The following is a 24,647-nucleotide window of genomic DNA, read 5'->3' on the forward strand; positions in this document are numbered from 1 at the left end:
AGTATCCATTGTCTAGGGAAGCAATAGAAGGGATCACCCCTATAATTGAGGCTTTGAAAAGCCAGGGTATTATTATTCCATGTCATCACTCTCCATGCAATACTCCCATTTTGCCAGTTAAAAAACCCAAGCCTGAGCCAGATGGTAAACCTGTTTATCATTTTGTGTAAGAATAGTGATCCTGTTTCAAAGGGAAATGCACAAGCTGATTCTGCAGCCAAGCTTGCTGCATTAGAAGCTCCTGAACATGTATTTAACCTTTCACCTTCTAAGGATATTCCTTCCAACCTAACCTATGATGATTCTGAAGTAGAAAAGTGGAAAAAGAAAAGGCGAAACAGATCAACGGCGTCTGGGTGTCTCCGGAAGGTAAGCCACTTCTTCCCTGGAAATTCTACCACCAGGTATGCTTCTCTGTTCACAGAAAAGTCCATTTTGGTACACAAGGCATTGTAGACTCTATTAAGAGAACCTGGATAACACCAGGTGTGACTAACACAGCATCTCAAATCTGCTCGGGCTGCTCCACATGTCAATCTTATAATCAGTATGCTTTTAAAGCCAAAGCTTATGGAGGACATCCTCTAGCATATACACCCTTTGAGCACTTACAAATTGATTATATTACAATGCCAAAAGCAGGACATTATACATTTTGCCTTGTTATAGTTGATCAACTCACTCGGTGGGTGGAGGCATTTCCCAGCGGGGGCCCCCCCCCCCCCAAGCCACAGCTGCCTTTGTTGCCAAAATTATTCTTAAAGAGATAGTACCTCGTTTTGGCCCACCAGCCCGCATTGGGGGCAGCTAGATGGCGCAGTGGTTAAAGCGCTGGCCCTGGATTCAGGAGTACCTGAGTTCAAATATGGCCTCAGACACTTGACACTTACTAGCTGTGTGACCCTGGGCAAGTCACTTAACCCCCCATTGCCCGGCAAAAAAAAAAAAAAAAAAATTCATGAGAGGCTCATATACAAGGACGTCAAAGTGCCTAAGTACACAGGAATGTCCAACTTTATACAAAATCTGAATCAAACCAAAGCTGTTTGACCTGCTCCCAGGGAGTGGGTCTAGTGATTCTGCCTGGGCCTAGGGCTCCAACTCTGATTCTGACTCCGACTCTGGCTGGGCCAGCAACTCCACCTCCGCCTCCCCCATCTCAGTCAAACCTTGGCTGTAACAACTAAAATATGCTTTCCTTTCTCTTGCTCCTTCTCTTCACTCATTTCTTCAGCAAACTGCCCAGATACTTCCCCAGAATTGCTTCCTGTCTCCTCTTCCTCTTATATGATATCTAACAAAGGCACACATTTTACTGATTCGATTTTATCCCAAATCTACTCTTTCTTGGGAGTAACTCCAAATTCCACATGCCCTACCATCCACAAAGTTCAGGCCAAGTTGACGTATGAATAAAGAGCTTAACAATATGATTGGCAAATTATATACTGAAACCCATTTGAAATGGCCTGATGTTCTACCATTGGCATTATTCTATTTACGCAGTAGACCAAGAGGAGACCTTCATATAACTCCTTATGAAATGCTTTTTGGTCACCCTCCTATCCAAGCTAAAACTTTTCCCCCAGTTTATACATCACTGGTGGGAGGTGATACTTCTGTTGCCTCCTATATACAGGAATTGCAGACCAGGCTACGTGAACTCTATGAGGCAGGAGCTGTGGTCCAGGCAGGCCCATTAGACTTTTCATTGCACAGTTTCAACCCAGGGGATAAAATATATGTAAAGAATTTTCAGAGAACCAGTGAAACCCGCCTGCCTGGGAGGGACCTTTTCAGGTATTATTGACAACTCCTACTGCCATTAAAATTGGTGAAAAAGGGGCAGCTAGATGGCACAGTGGATAAGGCACCGGCCCTGGATTCAGGAGGACCTGAGTTCAAATCCAGCCTCCGACACTTAACACTTACTAGCTGTGTGACCCTGGGCATGTCACTTAACCCCAATTGCCTCACCAAAAAAAAAAAAAAAAATTGGTGAAAAAGACTCATGGATTCATTGCTCTCATGTAAAGCCTGCACCATTCATAGGTGAAGAGATTTCAGATAAAACTGAAGTAGACACTAAAGAGCAAAAAACCCTAACGATAGCAACTGTTAAAGAGCAAAGAGAGTCCAGAGGAAATAGGCAGTTCCTATTTGATAGTCCCACTGATCAGTTAAATGCTTTGGGACTCAGTCTACATAAAGTATCAGGAGATGGAAATTACCTTTTTAGGGCCTTAGCAGACCAGCTAGAAGGTCACTGTAGGAATCATCTCAGACATAGACAAGAAGCTGCTTCTTATATGATTAACCATAGACAAGAGTTTGAGTCTTTTAGAATAAATGACTCCCCTTTTGAAGAATATGTTGACAAATTAAAGAAATTTGGAAAGTGGGGAGGAAATGATACAATTGTAGCATTTGCTAAGCAGGATCAGCTGAATGTGGTAGTTCATCAGTTAAATCAGCCTTTATTGAAAATCAGTGGCACAGACAAAACTGATGCTAGAGAACTCCACATTTTCTACCATAAAGAACATTATGACAGCATTAGAAAAATCAATGACAATTCAGAAACCCCTTCCACTTTGGCATGCAGAGAATTGGGGAACCAGTTAAAACAATGTGGCATACCCCAAATTCTAGCAGCTTAAAACCTTAAAATTTAACAAGCATTTCCTTCTACAGGCAAACCACTGAAGCACATGGCCTGGTTTTCTGGTACAACCTCAATTTCCCCCACCCTTTTCCCTACCCCTATACCTATTTTTTTTTAATCCTTTTTGTTTTTGTTTGTTTTTGTTTTGACTTTTGAAAGGCACTGAAAAGACCTGGAATTCACCACACCTTTAAGTTCTTTAAGAGCGCAAAAGGGTGCTTAGCGAATCTCTTGTTTTTTTATTTTTGGTTTTGGTTTTGCTTTGTTTTTTGACTTTTGTTTCTTTTGCTTTTCTTAAAATTCAATTTTGTAAACTAAGTGACTTTTCAAAGACATTTTGAGTATATGCTGTGGGAGAGGCCATCGGGCCTCAGAAGCCACCAGAATTCTTTTTGTTTTTTTTTTTACTCTTTCTTTTTGAGAGAGAACATGAGTTCTAATGAGTTTTATTGTTTTTTTTTCTTCTTTTCTCTTTTATGGTATTCTATTTAACTAAAAAAGAGGGTTATTGAACCCTATAGCTTGATACCTCACTGAAAACATTGAATATTGAATCTTGCTAATTGAAGTCTTATTTCTTTTTGATAAATTGATCACCACTTTAAGTACCTGCTACTGTTATAATAGAGAATTCATGTATAAGATGATGTGGTTAACTTGCTAAAAGAAGATTATGTAATAATGTCTAATATAATCAGCTATTTACATTCATTTATTATTTATATGTCATTATACTCTGGGTATGGTTTGGAATATTGTATATATCACTAATATATTCTCAGTTATGCAGCATAGCACGCATTTTTTACCATCATATTGTCTTTGGTGAAATTAATATGAGATTTCGGAAGTATGGAAACTTATCATTTCAGAGACTAACTTGCTGTGAACTCTGATGCAGGCCCTGGAGAGAATATATGTGCAACAAAAGGAGAGACAGGTATACGTAAGTCCATGGTTTTCTTATGATGGTGACTATGTAGAGCACAGTTACTAGGCACAGTCCAGTTTCATCCTCTCTCCCTTCTAATATAACCTAATTTAACTGAACTTATTTTTCTCTTTGTCTCAGTTGAACTCACCTGTGGCCTCGCATAATCACTGGCTGTCTTGGAATTATGAGATATGGTATGATAATATTTCCATAACATTTTCAGGTGTCATGAACACATACTAAATTTGGCTTTGATCCAGACACATGGTGGTAAAAAGTGTTATTGATTGCATAACTACATCAACCCTCTATTAGAAGTCTAAGGATATAAAGGAGGGAATGTAATGGAATTTATTAATTTGATCATTAACAATGCTATGCTAAGGTTTAGTAAAAATGCAGCAATTCAAACAGTTAAAGAAGAGAATCCAGCTTTCCAGACCAGAGTCCGGAATCCAGTTTTTCCAGACCAGAATCCAGACCAGAGTCCAGAATCCAGTTTTCCAGACCAGAATCCAGTTTCCTCCTGATGACATCTTACCACTTCAAGAAGCCAAGAGAACTCAGAGACTTTATATGAACTGTTTTGTTTTGTTAGTTTTTACTATCTCCTTTCTTTTATAATATACACCATCTGTAACATGTACTCTCTGCAGAGGTCCCCCCTTTGCAAGACCAATGTCAAAGCATCGGTTCATGAGGACAAAAAAACGCCCCTCTGGACAAAACTTTCTTCTATTTCTTTCCTATATTGTTGTTAACATATTATTAGTTAGCAATAGTTATTATATTCTGTTATTTTTTTTACTGTTCCATCAAGGAAACATTCTGTTTCTTGAGGAATCAAAGGGGGGAATGTGGTAAAAAAGTGAAAGTTTTAACAGTCATTTAGCAATAACAGAAAGACGCCTCCCCATCAGGGAGGAGACTGTGACGAACGGCTGTGCACTCCACCTCTGTCTGCTAGGCACTCCACTTCGGGGTTCGAGCTTAAAAGGCAAGGAGAGAACGGAAGTGAGGTTCTTTTGTCGGCTCTCCTTATACGATGGTTGCGCTGCACACACAGACATTGACTGGAGTTCTACTCGGCCCGATTCACCATAACAGCATGTGCTGACTCGGCTCTCCCCTCAAAGGTGGCCTTGGTTTTTGGTGAGTTTTATATGGAATATAGACTAAGCTTAGACTTAAGACTATTTGTTTTGTGTTTCTATTTTCCTGTTTCTCTAATCAACATCACCTTGTAATTTCCAAACAATAAAAGCTCTAACTAGAGACCAGAGGTTTCTTCCATTTACTAGTCTGGGAGATAAATAAAGGAAAGGTTAAAAGGGGAGGTTAAGGCTCTAGTATCCAATTTTAAATCTCACATGCAGGAAAGTCATGAAAAAAAGTTTTCAACTGAAAAGCAAAATGGAAGCTCTCTGAAGACAATAATTGCCTAAGAATAGGATCGAATAAATGGAAGCTAGTGACTTTATGAGAAACCAAGACACAATAAAGCAAATCCAAATAAATAAAAATAGAGGGCAATGTGAAATATCTTCTTGGAAAAGCAGCCTGACCTGGAAATACATCTAGGAGAGATCATTTGAGAATTATTCTACTTGGGGCAGCTAGGTGGCACAGTGGAGTAAGCACTGACCTAGATTCAGGAGGAACTTAGTTCAAATATGACCTCAGACACTTGACCCTTACTAGCTGTGTGACCCTGGGCAAGTCACTTAACCTCATTACCCTACCCCCCCAAAAATTATTGTACTACCTGAAAACCATGATAAAAAAGGGAGCTGAGACATCATCTTCTAGAGATTGTCAGGGAAAATTGCCCTGGTATTCTAGAAACAGAAGTTAAAATAAAAATTGAAAGTATACACTGATTACCTCCTGAAAGAGATCCCCAAGGAAAAGTTCCAGGAATATTATAGCCAAATTCCAGAAGTCCCAGGTCAAGGAGGAAAATATTGGCAAGCAGCCAGAAAGAAAACAATTCACGTATGGTTGAGGCCAGCCAGGATAACAAAAGCTCTAGCAGCTTCTACATTAAGAATTGAAGGGCTTGGAATATAACGTTCTGGAGGCAAAGGAATTGGGATTTACAACCAAGAATCACCTACCAAGCAAAAACTGAACATAATCTTTCAGGGGAAAAATGAGACTATAATGAAAAAGAGGACTTTCAAGGTATTCTTGATGAAAATACCTGAACCGAATAAAAAATTTGATTTTCAAATATAAGACCCTAAAGAAGCATAAAAATGTTGAACAGGAAAAAGAAATCATGAGGGATGTTAAAAGGTTTAAACTGTATACAATTTGTAAAGAGTTGTTATTTGAGGTTTTTATGACCCCATCTTTTGGCTAGAATTAAAAAAAACCTCCGCATGCTCACTGGACTGGGGCTCTGCAAAATGCAGGTGCTCCACCCACTGGTAGTAGCCGTCGCCATGGTGCTGGCACTTCACGTCATTACCACTCACTGATACTACATGGGCCTGGCAAAATTATAAATGATTGGAAAGCCAGTGAGGGCAGTCATGTGACTGTCAGAGCGACCAGCCCAATGGCTGGGGGCTGTGCGTGGTCAGCCTGGAGTCTGTGGGAAGAAGGGAGGTTTTTTCGCCATTCTAGCTTGAAGCTGGAAGGCAACAGGACGCTGTTGTGCTGTTCTCAGTGATTCCTGGGTGGAGGTGTTGTTCAGTTGTATAATTTCCCCTTTTCCCATTTTATTTCCTTTCCCTAAACCTACTGATCTGTTTGTGTGTGTGTGGTTTTTTTAAGTTCGTTCTTGGGTTTTTTTTTGTTTTTTTGTTTTTGTTTTTGGTGAGGCAATTGGGGTTAAGTGACTTGCCCCGGGTCACACAGCTAGTAAGTGTCAAGCATCTGAGGCGGATTTGAACTCAGGAAGTCCTGACTCCAGGGCAGGTGCTCTATCACTGTGCACTAGCTGCCCCAAGTTAGTTCTTGTTAATAAATCCTGTTCTGTTTTGAGGAGGCTGTTGGTCTCTTCCTGCCCAGTATTGCGGCAAGCCACCTAACACTCCTCAATTAAAAATTGGTCCCTACAGTCCTACATGGGAAGATGATACATCTAATTCATAAGAGCTTTCTTAGATTAGGGCAGACAATAGAAATAAATTCATACAGAGGGCATAGGTAAGAATTGCTTATGAAGACGTTTTTTAGTTAATTTCTCAAAAGCAGTTAGAAGTTTGTTGTGGAATTGTGACTTTACATCAATTTTTAATCCTTTTAAGTAATGATTGAGAGCCTCATCCTCAGAGTTCCTGTGAAACTCCTGAAAGGAGCCATAGTTATAGTGGATCTTTTGCCTCATATAATCATTAAGTTGCTTCATGTTCAGTACCTTCTGGTAGTTTTCTTCTGCTTTGTTGAAATCACCTGCTTCTGCATACATGTTGCCTAGTTCTATATAACTATCTAAAAATGTGGGATTATACCTTACTGAATTTTCAAAATATTCTATGGCCAACTGAATTGCACTGTCACAATCTTGTCTATCTCTGCCTTGTGGCTTGTAGTTGGTAGACCACTATATTTTCTTTAGTTTGTTCTGTAAGAAAGCCCAATCTGGTAATGCAGGATAGCAGAGGATGGAGAGTACTGCAAAGCAGTTTTAAGAGAGGAAATGCTTTCTCCAGGCATCCTTGAATGCAGTAAAATATTGGCTGCATAGCGAAGGATGTAGGGATAAGATGACATACAATTTTAAAGCCTCTTGCAGGTACTTTTCTCCTTCCTCCCGGTAGCTTAGAGACTGGAGCTTCAATGCAAGGAGAACATTAATGTAAGTATCTTTGGGTAGAGTGTAATTGCCCGTCTTAGTGGTTCTAGAGAGATACTGGGACCATGTTCCTTGCCAACGTGATCCAGACGATACCTGGTGATTGCAAATCGGTGTTAAATTCAGGGTTCTCAGGCTTGATTCCAGGGCTTTTTGGAAACAAGCTCTTGGCCTCTCATAATACTTGTTTGTAAACTTGAGCAGGCCCACCCTTCCTCACAATCAATTTCTGGATGTTCTACTTTATAGTGGAAAGGACTTGAAAGCCTCTTACAACTTGCTTCTACCTATCCAGGTAAGTCTGGGCTTCAGGGAGTCTGTCCATGTGATAGTAATCCAGGCATAGTTTCCCCAGGTCACAAGGCTTTTTATCTGTGCTTGATCATCAGGAAGCTGTTGATCAAGTCCTCAGCTGTTCTCAAGCATTCCAAAGCTGCTCACTGTGACCTATCTCATGCCTCACATAAGCCAATGTGTTGTGAATTCCCACATTGAATTCTGTGTCCAGGAAACTTAATCTCTTCCAGAATTCTGTTTTCTAGATCATTCAGGTCTATGTCTACTCTCAGTAAATCCCATGTGAAGTGGCATCTCAACTCACGCAGGGCATCCAACATTGTATCCTTCTCAGACATCTCACTGTGGATAGAAATAGGATATTCCATCATGAGTTACTGAACCATACAGAGGATACTAGAATGACCATTGCCCACCCTCTACTCCCATTGCAGAGAAACACTTAGAATGTCCCTTAAAAACTTTCATCTTCTTTCATTCTAAGAATCCATTTCTCAAAAGTAGAATCCAAACTACCAATAGACATGTGAAAAGATATCCCCAAAGGACAAGAATCCCTGATTAAATCAACATCAAGTTTCCCACCTCATAATAATGAGATTGGAACAGATGAAGATAAAGAAAATGATCATCAGAGGGGCTGAGAGAGGACAGCCTCATTGATGCACTGTTAGGGAAGCTGTTATGTGGACCAGGCACGCCATTCTGGAACAGTCATTTGGAACTATATCCAAAAGGGACTGCATGTGAGTGACAAGACAAAGGCAAGAGGCTGGCTTGGCAGTGACCCAGGATCCAGTGGAGACCTTGTCTTTCCCAGATCTCCTTTTGTCTGAGGCACAGCCCATTCAGTGACTATGGGCTGGGTAAGAATTGAGACAAAAGCTGGCCTAATTTACCTGAGAAAGAAATTTCCCACCTCTTTGGGGATCAGTTTCTTCATTAGTCAATAAGCATTTATTAAAAGCATTTACTATGTGTATAACTCTGCTTGCATTGTGCTGAGCACTGGAATACAAAGAACAAGAAACACATGGTCTCTGCTTTCTAGGATCTCACATTCTTTTTTTTTTTTTTTTTTTAGTGAGGCAGTTGGGGTTAAGTGACTTGCCCAGGGTCACAGAGCTAGTGTTAAGTGTCTGAGGCCAGATTTGAACTCAGGTACTCCTGAGTCCAAGGCCGGTGCTCTATCCACTGTGCCACCTAGCTACCCCAGGATCTTATATTCTAATAAGGCAGATAAAGGGAAAATAAATAGGTCCATTCAAGATATAGACAATGAAAAGGGGAAGTCATGTCAGAGGGAAGGGCCATGAAGGGAGACCACAGAGAAAGGTGTCCCAGAGAAGGTGGGACTTGAGCTGAATCTAAAGAAGCCAAGAAGCAGGGATGGAAAAGAAAATTTGAGATATGGGGATAGCAAGTACAAGTGTGTGGAAGGTAAGATGTGAGTGTGTCTGGGAAAAAGTAAACCAGGGTAGCTGGATTCTGGTGTGTGCAGAGAACCATAAAGACTGGCAAGGTAGGACAAAGGCCAGGTTGTGAAGGGCTCTAAATACCAAACAGAGGAGTTTCTCTTGGATCTTAGAGGTGAAAGGAAGTCAAAGGACTTTACCCAGGGCTGGGTGATAGGGTGAGTGCAGGAAGGAGAACATGGTCAGACCTCAACACTAAAAAAACATTGGTAGATTGGAGTGAAGAGACGCCAGGCACATGGGCCCCACTTGTATAATGAAGGGACTGGAGAACTAGATGACTTCTAAAGTCCCTTTCAAACTTAACATCAAGAATCTTCTGACTTTGCTGTCTCTGCTTTTACAGCCTCAAACCAACAGGGTATCTGAAGATCCTAAAGTTGACAGTAAAGAGGTAGACCGAGCGAAAATAGGGAATGGTTTGGGAATACTGACTCACAGATCACATTAGGTCAGACTAGACTGACTGGGACTTAGTCCTCTCATTCATAATATTCCACCACTGACCTGAGATGTCACTTCACTTCTTTAACTGAACCTTGGGTTAACATATATCAACTCTTTAACACTGCATATACTTCTGTAAAACTAAGGAGGCTCTAAATTTATTAGTATTATGGAGATTGATCTTGTGTAACTTTTCCTTTTAGATCAGGTTTTCCTTTCAGCAAACATCGTAAATACATCAGATGACAGAACTTTAGTTATCTGAATTCAGAATAAGAAAGTAGGAAAAGAGACATGTTAATTCTTGCATCATGAAGCTTTGTGGTAGTAAGAAAGGGAGAGGGATCAGCCTAAAATGAAAGTTGTAGGAGGACTTAGAAGTCAAAGGATGGGGATTCCAGTGTTGGTTCTACCACTGACTAGCCATTTCACCTCGTAACAAGTCACTTGGCTCAGCTCTTTTATAGGTAAAATGAAGGGGGCTAGAAGAGATTATCTTTAAGTTCCCTTCCCAATTGCATGAACTATACAACTGAAGTTTTGAGGAGAAGGGACAGAGTTCATCTATTTCAAAATTTCTGTGTATAATTTTCATCCTTCAAAAGAAGAAGTCTTTTTATGCCAAATGCCCCTTTGTTCCCAGGAGCACAAGTCCAGACTCGGATCATGGATAAGGCCGAAAGGGATAAAGTATGACCAAAGAAAAATTGAACCAATGATAAAATTACTTATCTATAGGGAGTGGTTATGGACAGTTGGGAAAATAGAAACTAGAAATGATGCTGATTCACAATGAGGTGGAATTCAGTTTGACGAAAGGACACAATATTGAATGCTGAAAGCAGTGACAGAGGTTTGGTTAGAACATGGACTTATTTTTAAATTGAGATCTGTTTTAAAAATCCCTCTCATTTCTGATACTATTCCTTTCCCTATACTCCCTGTATGAGTGCATTTGTAAAGGAGTACACTCACTATTTTGACTTATTTGAGCTCTTTAATTATCCAGGTACCCTGAAAAGGGCTGTTTGGCGGACTGGCTGTATTAACTAAGCAGCATAATTGCTTGACAATCTTTTCTAGTGACTGAGACTAAATCTAGCTGGACTCTGTAGAAACTTAGGAACACTTAAGCCAATCAATCTCATACCCTGCTTCGAAGCAGATCCAGAACCATTTGATGGTGGTGGTCTATGGACCCTACCAGAGAATTCCTGTCTTCAAAGACTAAACCTGACTGCAAGTTATGAGACTATGAATATGATGCTGTTTACGGTCTTTTTGGAGCCAACTTTATCTTCAGCAACTCCCTGCAATTTAGGTTATGGGGCTTTCAGAAGTATCTTGGTATTTGAGAGATCTACTGATCAACACATCTCCTAATCAAGCCTTAGCATCAGGATGCCTTCTGATTTGTGTATTAAAGATTACATGCTTCACCCCTGGAATTCCTCAATCCCCCTCTCCATGGGAATGGGACACACTGACTCACTCCTTTCTAAGCCACCTTTCCCTCCAAAAATGCTTAGCAGCCTTCGTTTAAAGTGTTTATGAACCCAACACAATTTATTACCTGGTGTCCTATTCAGCATACGCTGGATATTACTCATGCAGCATGTTAAATTTTTTCTTTTGTTTCCTGTTTAATAAAACCTTTTCTCTAAGTTCACAAGCATTGACTTTCTCTGGTTCTTCCGTTTTAGGAAAAAGCAGATTTAAATCTCAAGAACAGTTCTTTGTACTCTCCCATTCTTCCCTTATGGGAAAGAGAGATCTAATCCCTCAATTGAACATTAGCCTTGATTTACACTACCATTGATCAATTTGTGATAAGAATGCGTTTTTTTATAAAGAACGAAAAAAATCTAAGATATGAACTCTATGTGGCAGAATGATTTGGAAGATACTTGGGAAGATATTTAATTTCTTTTAAAGCTAGATTAACTAGTGAGATCCAATGTGGTATAACGGAGAACAAAAAGAGCCATTATTCATTTGACTTTGGGACACCCCATCTTTCTGAGCCCTCAAATTCCTTCATCAGTGAAAAGAGCATAAGACCAATGCGACTATGATTTTTAAGATGGACTTTGGTTTGGGTGCATATAGGTTGTGCATTATAAGGAGATATACTAGTTGAAATGTCTGAGGTATTGGAGATATGGGACTGGATGAAAGAAAGAAAGTGAAAAGTACTGCTCTTCAGTTGAATTCAGTCAATATCACTTCTTTCTCTGGAGGTGGATGGTATGCTATATTGTAAGTCCCTTGGGATTGTCTTGGATTGTTGAATTGCTGAGAATAGTTAAGTCATCTCACGGCTTTACACTGAACAATAGTGTTGTTACTGTCTACAGTGTTTTGCTTCTACTCACTTCACTATGCATCAGATCATGGAAATCTATTCAAGTTTTTCTAAAATCATTTTGGTTGTCATTTCTTATAGAACAACAATAGTCATTACAATCATACACCAGAGCTTGCTTAGCCATTCCCACATTTATGGGCCATCCCTTTATTTCCAATTTTTAGTCACCCAAAAGAGCTAACTGCAACTTTCTTAATTGAGGCTTTCATGGGTCTCTTGATCACTATTGTTAAATGGAGTTAGATAGTTCTAGGTAAGACTCTATTTCTTTGTCCTACTATTTCCATTGAAAGAAAATTATTTTTGGCTTTAAGAAATAAACAATGAAACTTGAGAACATGACTCTGTGTATGTATATTAAATGGGTACATGTACATGCATATATACAACCCAGTATGTACACTTGTATGCATATACCTATACATATATTTCTGTGACCAAGGCTCAGAATTTGCTTCTACATTCATCATCTTGTGCCTGGACTCTTTCCAGAGCCTCCTAACATTCACACTGACTCAGTTGCCCCTTCTCCTAGTCCTTATTGCACAGCACTATCGCTTAATATTCCTAATCTATCTTTTTCCATGAGATTATGTCCCCTTTGTAAACCCTTGAGTGGTTCCTTACTCTCTAGAGGGTAAAGTCCCCAATTCCTTCATTGTATCCTCATTAGACATTGTCTTGGAGGGTGAGCTCTCTTCCTCAAACGGGCTGCATGAGCCCCTGCCTTCAGTGGGTATAAGGATGCTCATTCAATTAGTTTGGTAAAACAACAGCTCGAAATGTCAAAGGCAATAGAAGAGAAAGAAAACAAGCTCTTTACCTCAGATTTATCCTGGTTACTTCTTTGTGGTTCTGAAGGGATGTGGAAGCGTCTGGTTTCGTCTTCAGAAGCCCAGTCTCTCAGGCTGTTCAAGGTCTCTCAGGCTGTGCAAGATATATGGCCTAATGGCCTATATAGCTATATATAGCCCTAAGGAAGAGCATTCCATAGGTCATCTACAGTGATTTGGAGAACTAGAAACTGAAACTGACTCATAGTAAGTTAGAAGACCTGGAAGTGCTCTCAACACTGGGACAAAGGGGTGTAGAAAGACATGGACTGTTTTTTTTTTAATTCATAATTCCTGTCTTTTGTTATTCTATTACCTTCATTTCTAAATATTTACTTATTCTCTGCCCACCCTAACTTCCACCAACACCCTTCTCTCTCTACCCCACCCTCACTTTGCTCAGGGAACATTCCTTGTGGCAACGAACAAAACAGAATGAAAGGAATAAGCCATCAGTATAATCTCTTACCTGAGCAGAATGATTTGGGAAAATGTTCAGGAATTTTTTTTTAATCATACTAACTATTGGTAGAGAAAAATTATGTAAGGCAGTGTGGAATTAAAACTCAGATTTTTAAAAATTGGATTTCTGTGGGCTGCATATTGACTAAGAAAACCTCAGATTTCTTTGTGTATTGTTATATATTTATATTTAATCTGGTTGAGTCTTTGGGGTTTAGCTGGTCACTTGAGGTATGAGGTTTTTGAGGTGGACACCTCACGTGGAAAGGAACCAAGAGCAAGAAATGGGACAACTGTTTCATCTGGGACAGTTCACTTTTCTGAACCTTGGATTCCTTACCTCCAAACGAGTACATAGGACCAAATGAACTGAGGTGTAACATATTATCATTTTAAAGGTGAATTTGGCAAGTGACACACTGTGCAGGGACAGTGGAATATTCAGATTGAAATGTCCCATTAGCAGAGATATGGGACTGGAACAGTGCTGACCATTCTCCTGAGATGCCATTTGGAAAGTGATCTACCAAAAAGAGATATTTGGGACAGCTAGGTGGCGCAGTGGATAGAGCACCAGCCCTGGAGTCAGGAGGACCTGAGTTCAAATCCAGCCTCAGACACTTAACACTTACTAGCTGTGTGACCCTGGGCAAGTCACTTAACCCCAATTGCCTTACAAAAAAAAAAAAGAGAGATGTATCCCTGAGTGTTCAAAAGGTCCCTGAGAAGAGCAGAAGGCAGACCACACATTGAGACAGAGGGGGCTAATATTTAGAGGTAAGAAGGAAGTAGAAGGGCCGGCCTGGGAAGGAGCTAGAAGAATGAACAGAAACACAGGAGGAGAAAGAAGGGAAGTTAAACAAACATTTATTAGCAATTGATTTCTGCATGACACGTCACAAGGATAAATAGCCTGTGTCCCAGCACCTAAAACTCATAGCACACACTGAACAGGTTCAACCTTGGGGATTCTCAAAAGTAGATAGGTTCTTTGATAAGGGACGGCATCCCATACAAAGGAACCAGCTTCAATCACTACGGGGCTGGATATGTTTTTCAGATTTTCCAGACTAATTTGTGTTCACTAATCTATATATTTCTCTGATTGATTCAGAAAACCTTCTAATCTAAGTTTATTTTTCTCTTTATGTTTTTCATTCTGTCTGACTCTACATAATAACCCCATCAACTTGTCTTGGCACAGGATACTGGAATAATTTTTCATTTCTTCCAGAGTGTGTTTCCATATGTTACATAAAAACTGAGGCTAATCAATTAACTGAGTTAATTGACTTGCCCAGTGGACCCGCTATTAAGTGTCTGAGACAGGATCTTGAATTTAGATCTTTCCCAAGTCCAGGCCCAGAGCTCTATGCAAGGTGAAAACATCTCTCTTAAATCATACTACCTTGGACCCCCTGAAGCTTGGGACAGTGCATTCTTGAAGCAGTGCCCCACTTTAAGAAGGAATTAAAAGTCATGAAATTGGCTGGCAAAATGACCAGAAGAAAAACATACAGACCATAGAAAGTTTCTTTGGTGACAAGGAAGATCAAGGTGCACACTCTGAAGAGGATAGCAGGTCAGGACTCCTATATCCAAAACTTCCAAGAAAAATGTGAATTGATCTCAGCCATAGAATCACTGCAAAAGGCTTTGAAGATAAAGTAAGAGAGGTAGAGGAAAAAATAGAAAGAGAAATGAGAGTGCATCAGGGAAGTAATGAGAAAGTCCACAGCTTGAAAGCCCAAACTGACCAATGGAAAAGGAGGTACAAAGGCTCTCTGAGAAAATAATTGCTTAAGAATAGGATTGAACAAATGGAAGCTAATGACTTTATGAGAACAAGACACATAAAGCCAAATCCAAATGAATGAAAAAATAGAGGGCAATGTGAAATATCTACTTGGAAAACAGCTGACCTGGAAAGTAGATCCAGGAGAGAGAATTTGAAAATTATTGGACTACCTGAAAACAATGATCAAAAAAAAAAAAAAGAGGCTTAGACAGCAATATTGCTGTTACTTTGTATATAGTACAGATCACTTTTGCATCAGCTCACGTCAATCTTTCCAGGTTTTTCTGAGAACATCTGATAATCATTGCTTACAGCACAGTAATGTTTCATCATAATCTCATCCCACAATTTATTCAGCCATTTCCACACTTGATGGGCATCTCCTCAATTTTGAATTCTTTGAACCAGAAAAGAGGTGCCATAAATATTTTTTGTACACATAAGTCGTTTAACTTTTTGTTTTTTATCTCTTTTTGGATACTGACATAATAATGGTATTACAAGATCAGAGTATGCATGGTTTTATAGCTCTTTGGCCATAGTTCCAAATTTCTCTACAGATTGTTTTAATCAGTTTAAAACTGCATCAATGGTGCATTAATGTCTCATTTTCTCCATATACCCTACAAAATTTGTCATTTTCCTCTGCTGTCCTATTATCCAATTCAATAGGCATGAGATTAATATCCCAGAATTGTTTTGCCTTACATCTTTCTAATCAATAGTGAGTTAGAACATTTTTTTCATATGGCTATAGATAGCTTTGATGATTTCATCTGAAATCTAGTCATATCTTTTGATCATTTATCAATTGGGGAATAGCTCTTATTGTACATAAATTTGACTCATTCTCTATGTGCTTGAGAGATGATGCCCTTTATCAGACCAACTTGCTTCAAAATTTTTTCATAGTTACTATTGCTAATTGAATTTCCCTCCATCCTACTTCCTCCCCATGTCATTTACTCTATTCACTATCTCCTTTCACCCCTTTCCATCTTCAAAGTTGTTTAGCTTCTGACTTCCCCTCTCCAAATCTTCCCTCCCTTCTATTGCCTCCTCCCCTTTTACCCCCTTCCCCTCCTACTTTCCTGCAGGGTAAGATAGATTACTATACGAAATTGAGTGTGTATATTATTCCCTCTTTGAGCCAATTCTGATGAGAGTAAAGTTCATTCACACCCCAATACCTCCCCATTTTCCCCTCCATTGTATAAGCTTTTTCTTGCTTCTTTTATATCTTTTACCCCATTACACCTCTCCCTTTCCCTTTCTCTCAGGGCCATTCCTCTCTCACCCCTTAATTTTATTTTTTAAATATATCATTCTTTCATACTTCAACTCATATCTGTGACCTCTGTGTAAATATACTACATCCACCTGTCCTAATACTGAGAAAGTTTCTTATGAGTTACAAGTTTCATCTTCCCATATAGGAAGGTAAACAGTTAACCTTTTTATATCCCTGATGATTTGTTTTTCTTATTACCTTTTCATGTTTCTCTCGAGTCTTGTATTGAGTTGAAAATTTATTTATTTATTTATTTAATTGGGGGGGGGCAATGAGGAGAGTCTTGTATTTGATAGTCAAATTTTCTATTCAGCTCAGGTCTTTTCATCAAGAATGCCTGAAAGTCCTCTCTTTCATTAAGTTCCCATTGTCCCCCTGAAGGACTATGCTCAGTTTTGCCAGGTAGGTGATTCCTGATTGTAATCCCAGTTTCTTTGCCCTCTCGAATATCATATTCCAAGCTTTCTGATCCTTTAATGTAGAAGCTGCTAGATATTGTGTTATCCTGACTGTGATTCCACATTACTTGAATTGTTTCTTTTTTCCTGCATGCAATATTTTCTCCTTGATTCAGGAGCTCTGGAATTGGGCTATAATATTCCTGGGAGTTTTCATTGTAGGAACTCTTTCAGGAGGTGATCAGTGGATTCTTTCAATTTCTATTTTACCTTCTGGTTCTAAAGTAGGGCAATTTTCCCCGACAACTTATTTTATTTGTTTGTTTGTTTGTTTGTTTGTTTGTTTGTTTGGCAGAGCAATGAGGGTTAAGTGACTTGCCCAGGGTCACACTGCCCAGGGCCTGTGCTTTATCCACTGTACAACCTAGCAGCCTCCTCCCTTACAGTTTCATGGAAGATGATGTCTAGGCTTTTTTTTTTTTTTATCATGGATTTTAGGTAGTCCAATAATTTTCAGATTATCTCTCCTGGATCTATTTTCCAGGTCAGTTGTTTTTCCAATAAGATATTTCACATTGCCATGTATTTTTTCATGCTTTCAGTTTTACTTTTTACTTTCTTGATTTCTTATAAAGTCATTAGCTTCCATTTGCTCAATCCTAACTTTTAAGTAATTATTTTCTTCAGAGAGCTTTTGTACTTCCTTCTCCATTTTGCCAATTTGGCTTTTCAAGGCATTTTTTTCCTCATTGGCTTTGGTACGTCTTTTACAATTTGGCCTAGTCTGTTTTTTAAGGTGTCATTTTCTTCAGTATTTTTTTTTTTTGCATCTCTCTCTCTCGCTCTCTTTTTTTTCAGGGCATTGAGGGTTAAGTTACTTGCCCAGGGTCACACAGCTAGTAAGTGTCAAGTGTCTGAGGCTGGATTTGAACTCAGGTCCTCTGAATCCAGGACCAGTGCTCTATCCACTGCACCACCAGCTGCTCTCTTTTTATGTCTCCTTTACCCAACTGTTGCCTTTTTTTCATAATTTTCTTACATCACTCTCATTTCTCTTTCCATTATTTCCTCTACCTCTCTTACTTTTTTTTCAAAGTCATTTTTGAGCACTTCTAGGGCCTGAGGCCTATTCATATTTTTCTTAGAAGCTTTGGACATAGTAACTTTGACTTTGTTATCTTCTTCTGAGGATGTGTTTTGATCTTCCTTGTTAACATAGAAACTTTTTAGGATCAGTATTTTTTCTGTTTGGTCATTTTCCAAGCTTATTTCTTGACTTTTAACTCTTTGTTAAAGTGGGACACTGCTTCCAGGGTGGAGGGTGTACTGTCCCAAGCTTCAGGGTGTTTGTGTAGCTGTTTTCAGAGAGACTTCTAGGATTCTGTAAATTTTTAGTTCTTCCAAGTTTGTATGATTTAATGAGTTATGTTTACTACTCTCCAGGCCTGTTTCCTGGTCTACAATCAACCACAGGCCTGATTTTCTGCCCTGGACCTGTGAACAGAGTCCTGCTCCATTGTGGCTATGAGCTCCTGTGTGCTTGTGCTCCTCTCTCACTTGGGACCACCACCCAAGAATGTGACTTGGATCTGAATATAGGCAAAACAACAGAGTCCTGCCTCAGTGCTAGAAAAGAGATCCATGTAATCTCCTTCTGGTCAATTGTTCAACCCCCCTACAGTATTTGGGCTGAATTCCAGAAGTAGTTATTACTGTAGTTGATTCCAAGGCTCACAAGGCCTGCTCCTGGTTTGCTGTGGCTGTGGCTGGGTCTGTTCTGGGTCTGTGGCTCTGCTGGGCTGTGCTCCACTCTCACCCTGGTATGACAGACTTTTCCTGACAATGTTCTAAGTTGTCTTTGGCCAGAAAATTATTTCAACCTGTCTTTTTGTGGGTTCTCCTGCTCCATTAATTGTCTTATCCTATTATTTGAAGGTATTTGGAGGGGTCTTGGGGAGAGCACAGGCAAATCACTGCCTTTCCTCATCATCTTGGATCCACCCTTAATAGAACTGAATCTTAAGGACTCTACTGGGAATTTAACTCTACCTTTTCATAGTCATTTATTTATTTGGTTGGTTTTTGCCCCTAATCAATATTCAAAACTAGGGTATTATTCTTTAAACCTCATCAAGGTGACCAGGCTCTCTTGATGAACCCTGCACACATAAATCAGCCAGGATCCCTGCCCTCATGCTATCAACAAGGTCTATCTGATGTTCTCCAACAGCTCTCTGCCATTAAGAACTAGAGATCGTGGATTTCTAAGGAGATGCTCTTCTAGTTTTTCATCAAATCTGTTCAACATGTAATAACTATCTAAGAAGGAGGCAATTTTTAATAAATTCTATGTCCACATCATTCTGCCAAAAGTTATAAATGAGGCGGGACAACACTGTTCCTGTTTCAGGACCATTACTCTGTCCACAGAGGTGTCTTCTTAGATGATACAACTGGCTAATTGAACACAATTAAAAATGTGCAATGTTACTTAAGAGAAAGGGCTGTTGATTGGGTACTATGAATCACTTTACCTATCAGGAAAAAATCCTTTCTCAATACAAACCTTCAAATACATTATAAAATGCCTCCTCTCTGATGAAAAGAGCCTCCTTAACAATAACTTTAAATAAATGACACTCATATTTACTTCTGAAAATAAGATGGCAATGGATTACCTTTCCTGGACCCAACTGGATGTAGTTTGCAAACTTCCCTTCTCATGAAGGAAAAAGGAAAGAAAAAGTAGGGTAGAGAGAGAAGCACACATGCACACATATAGAGACAGAGAGAGAGCTATGTCTTTAGGCTTTGATTACTCTTTCTGTTTAAAACATATCCCTTGATGGAGGACTGCTAGAGGCTAAGGGTATGCTTTTCATCTGTGCCAGCACAAGGCAGCTTCTATATTCTATTTCTGGTCTCATCTTCCATTAGTGGTGGGGAGACCCTCCATTAAAAAGAAGAGTATCAGGGCAGCTAGATGGCGCAGTGGATAGAGCACCTCTTGACTATCTGGCCTTCTATCTCATGTTCTGCTTGTCTTCAACCCCACCTTCAGCCTCCTCTGAGGAGTGGTGTCCTCCACTCAGTGATAAACATTCTCACATGTTAGTAATTCTGAACCCTTGTAGATCATCATCCAAATCTTACTTCCCATCCCCTACCACTTAATTTCCTATTCTCATACCTATCCACCCTCTCACCCTATATTCCAACCAAATGCCACCCACCCCTTCCACCATGCCCTGTTTCATAAATAAACTTTCCTTTGTCCAAAATCTTTTCCTCTCTCCTAAAATCTTCTAGCTATTATTGAAACCTAGATTCTCTGTTGTGATAAAATAATGGAATTTGGCAGACACCCAGGGGTCCCACCTGATTGATCTAGTATTGTTTGAGAAACCAACTAAGTACCTACTTGAGATAATTAGATATAGGCCACACCTGGCCTGCCCTGAGTGAAATATACTACTGTCATCACCAGGGGGACCAATCTTGGCCAAGCAATGTGAAGAACCTTCCTTTTGGGGGAGGGAGAGAATAGGTAGAAAAGGAGAACACTGAGGTTGGGAACTCGTTTTCCTGCTGGTGAGCTTCAGAGAGTGGCTGTTAATCTCCTTTTTGGCCTGGGAGAAATAACTAGAAAAGGCAGTTTGGAAGGGAGGAAACTTTGGACCTAGAGGTCCCTTATTATTTTCTGAACCCCAATATTATGGCCAGCCACTGAATTAAGGAGGCTCTGAATTTATCAGTGCTGTGGAGATTGGGCTTATGTTGCTTTTCTTTTTAGATCAGTTTTTCCTTTCAACAACCATCATAATGCATTAGATGACAAAATTTAGTTATCTGGAGTCCAACTTTTGTCATCCACAAGCTGTTTCTGCAAGATATGTTGCTTTTTAAATTTATCACTTTATGGATAGGGATGAATTACATCCCAAATTTAAAAAAAAAAAAAGAAACTGAATTGGAACTCAAGTGTGATTCAGAATGAAAAAGTAGGAAAGGAGACAGCTTATTTGTCACCATGTAAATTTGAGGGAGTTAGGAAAGGGATAGGTAAGCCTAAATGAACATTGTAGGGAGGGGCTTAGAAGTCAAAGGATGGAGATTCCAGTGTTGGTTCTACCACTTACTAGCCATTTTACCTCGTATGAGTCACTTCCTTCCTGGGCCTCAGCTTCTTTGTAGGTAAAATGAAGGGTGTGATGAGATTATTTTTAAGTTCCTTTCCAACTGTATGAACTGTATAACTGAAGTTTTAAGGAGAAGGGACAGAGTTCATCTATTTCAAAATTTCTGTATATAATTTTCATTCCTCCAAAAGGAGAAGTCTTTTTTATAGCAAATGTCCCTTTGTTCTCAGGAGCCCAAGTTCAGACTAAGATCATGGATAAGGCTGAAGGGGATAAAGTACAGTGCTATATAGCCAAAGAAAAAAACAAATCAACTGATAAAGCATAATCCATAGGGAGTGGACAGTAGGGAAAATAGAAACTAGAAATAGAAACTAGAAATAAATGAGCTGGAAGTCAGTTTGGGAAAAGGTAACTGAGGATTCTCTGATAAAAATTAATCCATTTGCTTATTTAATTTTATTTTTAATAGTACTTAATTTTTCCTAATTACATATATAGTTCTCAACATTCATTTTTCTTCTTGAATGCCAAATTTTTCTCCCTCTTTCTCTTCCTTCCCCCCTCTTGAGGCCATAAGCAATCTGATATAGTATATATATATATATATATATATATATATATATATATATATATATATATATATATATACATATACATATACATATACATATACATATATATACATATGTTTATATATATATTTTACAATAATGTTAAACATGTTTTCACATAACTCAAGTTGTGAGAGAAAAATCAGGGGGAAAAAAGGAAAAAAACACAAGCAAGAAGAAACAAAACAACAGCAACAAAAAGCACGCTTTGATCTGCATTCAGACTCCCCAGTTCTTTTTTTTTTTCTCCCTAGTTCTTTTTCTGGATATGGCGAGCATTTTCCATCTTGAGTCTTTTGGCATTGTCTTGGATCATTGTATTGCTGAGAAGAGCTGATATTCTGGAAGCCAAGGCTAAGGTAGAAGTTGAAAGAATCCACCTATCACCTCCTGAAAAATATCCCAAAAGGAAAACCTCCAGGAATATTATAGCCAATTCCAGAATTCCCAGGTCAAGGAGAAAATATTGCAAGCAGCTAGAAAAAAGAAATTCAAATACTGTGGAGCTCCAATAAGGATAAAGCAAGATTTAGCAGCATCTACATTAAAGGACTAGAGGGTATGAAATATGATATTCCAGAGGGCAAATGAACTGGGACTACAGCCAAAAATCACATACCCAGCAAAACTGTTTATAATCTTTCAGAGGAAAAAAATGGGATTTCAATGAAAAAGAGGACTTTCAGGCATTTGCGATGAAAAGACCTGAACTGAATAGAAAATTTGACTTTCAAATCCAAGACCCTGGAGAATCATGAAAAGGTAAACAGGGAAAAGAAATCACAAGGGACATTAAAAGGTTAGACTGTTTACAGTCATACATGAGAAAATAATACTTCCAACTCATAAGAACTTTTTCAGTAAGGAATACACAGAGAATACAGGTCTGAACTGAATATGAAGGCATGGTATTTGTAAAGCATTTATTTTTTGTGTATCCTTGTTCTTTGTGGAGCAAATAGGTTGGGTTGTCTTATGTCTGTGGCTGGATTTGGGCCCTGGGCCTCCTGGGCCCAGGGCTGGTGCTTTATCCACTGTGCCACCTAGCTAACCTATGATGACATCTTTAAAATAGAGTTGAGGGGTAGGAGGAATAGACTGGGGGAAGGGGAAAGGGAGAGGTGAACTGGGGAGAGGTAGCTCACATGAAGGAAACAAGAAAAAAGCTTACGGAGGGGAGGGGAAGTGGGGGAAGGAGTGGGGGAGTGAGTGAACTTTACTATCATCAGAATTGGCTCAAAGAGGGAATAACATACATACTCAAGTGTGTATAGTAATATATTCTTGCCCTGAGGAAAAGTGAGAGGGGAAGGAGATGGGGTGGAGGGAGAAGTGGGGAAGGAGGGAAGGGAAGTTTGGGGGAGGGAGATGTAAAAAGCAAAACACTTTCAAGGAAGGTGAAGATGTTCTGCATAACAGCACATGTATGACATATATTGAATTGCTTGATTTCCTAGGGAGAGTTGAGGAGGGAGGGAGGAAGAAAAATTTAGAAAACAGAATTAGCTCAAAGACCTTAACCTCATCAGGGTGGGCTCAAGGAGAGAATAACACACACACCCAATTGGGAAGAGTAGTCTATTTAACCATACAGGAAAGTAGGAGGGGAAGAGGATAAGGAGGGAAGGGTGAATGAAGGGAGGGTAGAGTAGGGGAGGGGGCAGTCAGTAGCAAAACACTTTTGAGGAGGAATAGGGCAAAATAAGATAGAAAATATAGTAAATATCATTGGAAGGGAACAGGATGGAGGGAAATAGTTACGATGATTGACTACAATGTCAAAACGTATGGTACCTACTCTACTGCGCTATTGTGAAGAAAATTCTTTGTCAAGTTCAAGGTACTATATAAAAGTTATGATGAACAGGATACTATCAGAAAAACCTGGAAAGACCCACATGAAACTGAAGCAGAGAGAAATGTACTGTATACAAAATAACAGCATTAGTGTAAGATGATCTACTGGGAAGCACGTAGTTATTTTCAGCAAGGCAATGATCCAATATAACTCTGATGAACTTATGAAAATTGTAATCCATCTACAGAGAAAGAACTGATGGTATCTGAAAACAGACTGAAACACATTTTTGGGACAATTCCTTAATCTGAAGTTTTGTTTTTATCTGTTTTCTCTCACAACCTAGCTAATGGAGAGTTGTTTTCATGACTAAAAAAAAGAAAAAAAAAGAGTATAGGACCAATTAAACTATCATTTATGAGGTGAGTTTGGTTTCAGGGCACATAGAGTATGCAGTTATGATGATATATACTAGTTGAAATGCCTTGAGATATTGGAGATATGCCTGACAGGTCCCCTAGAGATGTAGATTTGGATTGATCTGCCAAAAAGAAATAGGTATTATTGCTGAGCATCCACAATCTCACTGAGAAGAATGAAAGCAGAACTAAAAGGGCTGGTATGAAGAAAGCTTATGAAGGTTTTCGAATAATTAAAAGAGACAAAGGAGGAGAACCAATGGAATTGGACAAACATTTATTAAACAAATTCATGAATGACCTTGTCACAAACACATGTAGCCTGTGTTTGTGACACCCAAATCTCATGTTTCACATTGAACAGGTTCAATATTGGAAGAATTCTCAGAAGTCCTGTTTTTTTGACTCCTGCCGCCAGGTGGGGTAGGTACCTCAACATATAGCTCATATCTTCATCTACACAGATGTGCATGAAAGGAACAAATCTCTTAGGTGAGCTCTCAAGTTCACACTGCCTGTTGGATACAAGACAGTCTTTCACTCCACAGAAAGAGTACAGAAAACTCAATGAATAATCAAGGTAGACTCCACTTTCCACTCAGGATTTATGCTGGCATCCAGACTTAATAATTCTGCTTTAAGGATTTGAACTTCCCTCACCCAGGATGACAGGGAATGTACTTGGAGTTAGTGGAAGGTCAAATTTTGAATTCTGATGAGTATCATTTTTCACCCTAGGCATCTACAAAGACTTCTAGCCTAAGGGTTTGGATTCTTCCCAGAATGGGAAAAAGCAAAACAAAACATACTTTGTGTTGTTGGAGAGGCAACTCCCTGCACCACACTGTCCTAATAAGTGGGATCAGCATAGGATAGAAACCAGGTTTTGTTACTCTGGGTCATA

General features: G+C 39.3%; 1 pseudogene; it reads right to left on the reverse strand.

Annotated features, from left to right (window-relative positions):
* Window positions 1-5,590: 5,590 nt before the first annotated feature.
* LOC122738321 overlaps window positions 5,591-24,647 on the reverse strand; it is a 29,141-nt pseudogene continuing 10,084 nt past the window's right edge.

The sequence above is a fragment of the Dromiciops gliroides genome, chromosome 2 (genome assembly GCF_019393635.1).
Source record: "Dromiciops gliroides isolate mDroGli1 chromosome 2, mDroGli1.pri, whole genome shotgun sequence".
Taxonomy (NCBI): Eukaryota; Metazoa; Chordata; class Mammalia; order Microbiotheria; family Microbiotheriidae; genus Dromiciops; species Dromiciops gliroides.